Raw genomic sequence first — 7,033 nt, 5'->3', positions numbered from 1 at the left:
AGACGATAGCTTCATGTCTCGACTTCCAACTGCACTAACAAGCCGCCATCATAATAATACATTGTAAAACTTTTCTCTAGTTATTGCAAAGCGGGACTGTTTGGTATGTAAAGAAAGCAAATCTCGTACACAAAAATGGGGGACATGACACCAGGAACTTATTAAACACCAAACGAAAGAGAGACCGCAGACCATGGAGTCCGAATTGGCAAGGCGCATAAGGTTCACTAGATGGGGTATCATTCACAAGGTTGTTAATTGTTATTACAAGAATAGAATGGTTATATATCATCACAAAATTATTTATAGGCTGTTGGTATATTATTAATAAAACTAACAAAAGTGCATCTTTTTAATCAAACACTAAATTATATATACATTTTGAACATTTGGAAAGAAAAAAAGATATATGCCGATTATCAACAAAAAAAATGGAATTCCGAAGGCAGTACCCTTCCAGTTAAAATTTAAAAAATAAAATAAAAAGAAAAAAAAAACAGAGAAAGAAATGAAAAACAGGACTTCAATCGGTTCACAAAAATTCACAAAACTATTCATCGGCATAAACCAAAACCAGAAATCCTGTCAATGGTACATACAGGTTATAAAAGAACAACCTTGAGAACACAAAATAATGAATCAAAAACCAAGGTGCAATTTCGTACAAATGATTTATAAAATGAACGCATCCAAGATCCCTGCAAAAAAACTGAACCAACATGAGCGAAGTTGAAATGTACAGTAATTTAATAAAAAAAAGATATTAAACCAGCCCGTTCTGACCCGAACCCAAACCAAAATAACACTTCTCTGAATCGACCCGTTTTGACCCCAACCCGCCCGACCTGTTAGCCAGGCCTACTTTTGAAGAAAAATTCATCAACGTGCCCTTCAGAAGTCAAACTTTGACATTTATTCAACATCAGAAGTCAAAATGTGACCATCTAATTATTTAAAATGTCACACAAATCATTTCAAAAGATGCATCCAAATACTCCCTAAATATTATCGTTCCAAATTTTTTATGAGATCACATATCTTGCATCATTGAAACATAAAGTAATCAAGGGACCAAAGAAAAAAAAATGCTAAAAAAATATATCTTGTTACACTAATGCATCTCTTGAAATTAAAAAAAATTATAAAAATGCAGTCTTTTCTAATATACATCTTCAAGATTATTATCGCTACAATCTTGTTTCCCCGTAAACTAATAAAAGCATATTACTTTGACATAAATCAAATTTGAAATAAAGGGGATAGACTGTAGACGAGTCCTCGTATAATCATGAGTAGACAAGTCTAACAAACACAATAATAGAAAGAACAGATGCATTACCATCTCATCCTATCAAGAGTCATCCGACAACTCTTCTGAATCGGAATCACTTGCATTATAACCTGATTAACGAGCAGCTTAGTTAGTGACGAAAACAATACTGAACACATAAAGCATAAATTACATAATTACTTTCAAAATGCACATCCAAACATCCCTTACACACACATACAAACTACGTGTGTGTGTATGTATGTGCGCATGCGTGTGCCAATATATATATAGAGAGAGAGAGAGAGGGAGAGATAACCTGGTCGTTTATGGCTAACTTTCCAAACCGAAGATCGGACTCTTGCAGCTCTTGTCATCCAAATTTTTGCCTGCCAAACAAAGTTGTGAATTAGTACAAAACAAGTTAGTAATAATGGTCCAATACTATTTTGTTTCACAGAATATTCGGTTATTCAACAGATTCTTAACTAACAAATATTCCTCAACATTTGGTATCACTAAAGAAAACAAGAACAATCACATAACAAGTGCATAAAATGTGACCAACACAAGTGTGTGAAGGTTAAAAAGCATAAGTTTGATTTAATTATCAATATCATACAAACAAAGGGATAAATAGGTAAAATTAACATACCAAAAATGGAAACTAAGCCTGTAAATGAACCGAACGAACATGTACAAGGGCTTGTTCGTGTTCGTTCATTTAACTTTAAACGAACACGAAAACTTAACCGCACACATATTTTGTGTCCATGTTCGCCTTTTTAAATAATGAGCATGTTCGTGTTCGTTTATGTTCGTTTGTTTAAATGCTAAACAAACAGTTCACGAACATAAATGAACATATATGAACAAATGTAAATGAACACAAACGAACATAAATGAACACAAATGAACAAATATAAAACCATTAAGTAGATGAATCTTCAAGATAATATTTAATTATTTTCAAATTTCTATTAATATGTAAATGAACATAAATAAATGGAAATAAACGAACATAAATGAACGAACAAGCACGTTCATGTACGTTCGTTTAGTAAATAAACATACATAAACGAACTTCCCACCGAACACTAACAATTCACCGAGCATTCAGTTCGTTTACAGGGTTAATAGAAACTTGGCAATTTCAATAGAATGAATAGATAATATTACACTAAAATCTTGCAAATTCAAGTTCAAAAGTCAAAATCACTACCACACAACTTCAACTTTAAAAGTCAAAATCAACCCAAAAAGTCAAACCATCAAAAGGGTTTAATACAATCATATTCCCCAATAAGCATGCATGTTGAAAAGTCAAAATCAAGGTCAAAATCAATTTTTAAAAAAAGTCAAAGTCAAACCTTTTGATGATCTTTAGGAATCCCATAACCATTAAAATACATCTGAGCAACCAAAACCTGCATAGACAGATCCCCTGCTTTAGCTTCTTTAAGGGTATCTTGAAACCACCTTCTTGAACAGTCAGACACCACATCCGACAGCGGCAGCCGGCGTTCGCCGCCACTACTGTCGCCGCCGCCGCTGTTACTACCATGTTCCATCTTTTTTTTTTTAACTTTTGACCCACAAAAGATTCAAGATTTATCAAGATTTGATGTGGGTTTTGGTTAAAGATTCATTTTTTTTTTTTAATTTTCTTGGGTTGTGTTGAAGAATTGAGGGAAACAGGTGGGCTGGGGTTGGAGTTGGAGTTGGCTTGTGGCGGACGTTGAGAAGTTTGGTTGTGTTTAATAAATATTAAAACAATAATAATGGTTTATGACTTTGTGGTTTATAGTAATGTTTTAAAAACCGGTGTGTACTTGTCGGTTGAACCGGTTATATCGGATTTTCGTAAGATAATCTGTATTTAGAGTCCGGTATTTTTGAGCGGTCTGTTAGAACATCGTATCACCGGTTACTTTTTAAATACCGGTTTTAATACAAGAGATTTTGATATTTTTTGTGGCCCATAATTTTAAAAAATGACTTTTAACATAGCGGGTTAAAATGAAACGAGTAAACATGGTAAACGATGATTTGTTAACCAATCAAGTTTGTATCATGCAAATCCAATGTTGTTTACTTACATATTTTGTGACTGACTAATTTCGTATACAAAGTACAAACTTTTTATTTGACTCGACTATTGTTCATGTTGGTTCAAGTGTGACGCTCATTAATGTAATTCTGGGTTATTTTTTGAGTTGAAATTGTATTTATGTGGAATTAAAAGGTAAATTATTAAACCCGGTTGAACATTCCGGTTCAACCGGTTGTACCATTTTTTAACTAAATCCCGTACGAGTAAAGTACCGGTTTTTAAAACATTGGTTTATAGCAAGAGCTTAGCGGGTCGTACACAGAAGAAATGTAACTTTGTTTTCAGTATGATCGGTTTTACTATTTAAAAACGGATGGCGGTGTAACTTGCTGCCCACTTACATGCCTCTTTGTTGTAATTGGATTCTTTTGTTCATTAATGAAGACATAAAATATTTTTAAGTTAATATGAACAATTAGAAATTACATGGTTCAAGTGGTAATAAGCCTACTCTTATTAAGTGGAGACGCATGTTTGATTTCTGCTCGGGCTAGTTTGACGGATATTTTGGTGAAGGGGCGAATCAGAGTTTTAATTTCAGGTTCGAACTGATAAGGGGCGAGAGTTTACGAATTACATCCGGTTCTCATGCATCAGGAGGGTGCGGTCGCACGACAACATAACCCGAATAAAATAGGTTTACACGTGAGATCTTGTGACGTTAGAAAAAACATGAAATTTGTTGAAGGGTTTATGGTTTATATTAATATGAATAATTAGGAGTTACATTTGTGGTGTGAACTAAGGGCCATTGGCGGCTGTCCGGAATTAAAGAAATACCAAAACCACACATATATTTGTTATCAATTAAATTATTATTAAATAAATAATAGTATATTGCTTCCCTTCAAAGACCAAACTCATGGTTTTCACAACCGGACCAGACAGATTAAACCTTGGTTTGGCGAAAGTAGCAATTCGGATATGCACGAATAGTTTGTTTCTAAAAGAGTCGTTTCAACCAGTGAACCAGTAAAACGACCGATTTTTTTATCATGTCCCGCTTTAAAAACATTGGTGGGTGTCCCCATCTTCACAATTCCTTTGTATGCATTTGCGCCTTTTTTGTTGGGTATCGAGAGCGTGACGTCTCACCGACATAGGCCATCAGAACTTCCACGATAGGTTTTCCATATCATTAGACGTGAATCATCAACTGATATCGTGTTTTTATGATATATACTTTCACCATCAATTGATGTCATGTCTATGTGAGAACTGAAATAAGTACGAAAAAAAGTTGAAAGACGAAAGTTAAGGAGAATTGAAGATGTAAAGAAAATTAAAAGTAAAAGATTTGAATTGAAGATACAAAGGAAATTGAAAGTAAAAGATTGTATTAATAATGATTATAGTCATTCGATTTTTTAAAAGTTTTTAAAGGTAGTAAAATCAAATTTTTTTAAAGGTAGTAAAATAGTTTAAATTTTATATAGTCTAATTTGTTAAACTTAGAGAATGTAAGTTTGTATATAAGACTATTATTTTCAAAACCAAGACCTCCACGTTATTCTGATATAAGATTATATTTGATAACTAGCTTTTATCTCTCATATTATGGGTTTGTTTTACATTATTCGTTTCTAATATTTATATATCTTTTTGGATTTTAATTTTGTTTATCGTAAGAAAATTAATAATATACTTAGGATTTGATGATGAACGAGTTTCATACATAAATGAAATTTTGTTGATATTTTTTCGAATCTTATATTTTATTTTTATAACTTTACTAACATAGTCATTTAAATTTGATATTTTTTTATCCCCCACTTGTGGCCTAGTGATAGGAGGCTTAGGTTCTCCAATGAAGACTCAAGTTTGAATCTCATTTGTGTCATATTTGGGTGGATATTGGCAATGATGGATTTGAGCTAGGCCTTGTGCAAAGGTTGTCCATTCGAATCCTGAGCCCACTCGGGTTTTCGTCCCATCGTGTGTTACGCCAGAGAGTTCTACTCTTGTGGTGGCACAACGGTTGTCAAGTGGCAATCGGCGGTATGGTTTCCCGGGAGAATGCCCAAACCAAACTCTGAAGCCAGCGTGGGCCCGATTAAGACAACATAGTCTGGCCAGGGTGAGGCATCGGGGCTCTCCAAATTTAGTGGGTGCGGTAGCCTAAAATAAGAAAGTCGTCGTTCTAAAAAAAATTTAATTTGATTTTTTTGTTTATAATTTACACAGTGGGTATTGTATGTAGAACCATTCATTGGAGTGGCATTAGCAACACTTTTAAGTTGTCATTAGAACAAACAAAGAAGACTTCAATTTTGCTTGTAAAATGTTTAGTTTTATATGAATTAGGTAGTGGTTCAATATTTTGAGAGGTGAATGTTTTATGTTTGCATTAGCTAGGACCATTCATTAGGTAGTAATGCGAGCCAATCAATCCTTTATCTATATATGTACTAGGTTATAAACTTGTGTATTACACGGGACGGATACCAACATTTTGAAATTAAGAATAATTTATAATAAATAATTAAATAAATAAAAACAAATTAAATTTAACAATGTTTTATTTACATATTAAAGAATTAAATGTTTGAACCATTTTTCAACCTGACTCACTCCCTAATTTACCACCTTCAATGATAATGGTCAATTGGTCATTTGCCATTTATTTCTGCATTACTTTATTTTTGTTGCTTTTTGCAATGAGATTCTTAAGACTTACAAGCATAGATTGAAGTCCCATAATAACAACTGTAGATGCTCTAAATAAGCAACAAACATTAATAATTCATACATATTCATAACTTTTACTGCTATTTGTACAAATAAACACAGGTTCCCTAAACGAAAAACTAAGTTACATGTGTCCGCATATTATCAAATTCATCACCCTATTATTTTCTCGGCATCATCACCGAAAACGGAAATCCAAGCTCCACCAGTTGCATCTGAAAATATTGCGGACAGAATATATCTGCGATTATGAAACTTTAAATTAAAATATGGTAATCATAATGAACAATGTTTAAATTAATGGCAGCGCCGAACACCTCAAATTGCACTCAACAGGGTTTTTTTTACATGATTGACAGGAGTAGCCGGTAGCATTTTCATCAGCAACTTTTGCATGTGTGATAATAAATGTTTTGACGCATAATACACGGGCTGCTAGAATAATGTGATCTCCCTAGAGTCTTTTTTCATTTCCAATGCACCACAGAATGCCAGGTGGCATTATCTCAAAATCCTTATTTTCAGTAAGTTTGTATCCAAGAGTTGTTTGTGAATTCCTATGAAAGGAAGCATTAGATTTATATGTTACTTTAATTTCATCAGTAGCTCCATCTACAACATATAGATTGGTAGTTACCAATTTACCCTCTATGATCACTTTATTTATCATAATCTTGTAAGTCGTAACCACTGGTGAAAAGAAACTTGATCCACTGCAATGTATATCATGACTGTAAGTTGTTATAAACTTCTCTTCTAACTATCATAGTATAAAAATTTTATAAAGGTAACAGATTTAGGTGTTCATTGCAGAAAAGAGGTATCTGCCATACTAAAAAAAAGAATCTGATGTGAAGAAAACGAAGATTTGGATGAACTGGTAGATCCAAGGCTGGGAAGATATGGGTTGCCAAGCTCAGGTTAGTACAGTTAGGGTTTATACGTTCTTAATGTTTATAAAG

The 7,033-nt window shown here is 33.3% G+C and overlaps 1 long non-coding RNA gene across 1 annotated transcript; it reads right to left on the bottom strand.

The window, feature by feature from the left end:
* Positions 1 to 623: 623 nt before the first annotated feature.
* LOC143606028 (uncharacterized) lies at positions 624 to 2,802 on the bottom strand. The gene is made up of 4 exons (XR_013148663.1): positions 2,641 to 2,802; positions 1,590 to 1,659; positions 1,340 to 1,401; positions 624 to 698 (listed from the first exon to the last, which is right to left on the bottom strand). It is a non-coding gene; the product is annotated as an uncharacterized LOC143606028 (long non-coding RNA).
* Between the last annotated feature and the right edge of the window lie 4,231 nt (positions 2,803 to 7,033).

Source organism: Bidens hawaiensis, unplaced genomic scaffold, assembly GCF_021521415.1.
Source record: "Bidens hawaiensis isolate Kalapana, Puna unplaced genomic scaffold, B.hawaiensis_p1.1 tig00072580_1, whole genome shotgun sequence".
NCBI lineage: Eukaryota > Viridiplantae > Streptophyta > Magnoliopsida > Asterales > Asteraceae > Bidens > Bidens hawaiensis.
This window is presented reverse-complemented; position numbering and strand designations above follow the sequence as displayed.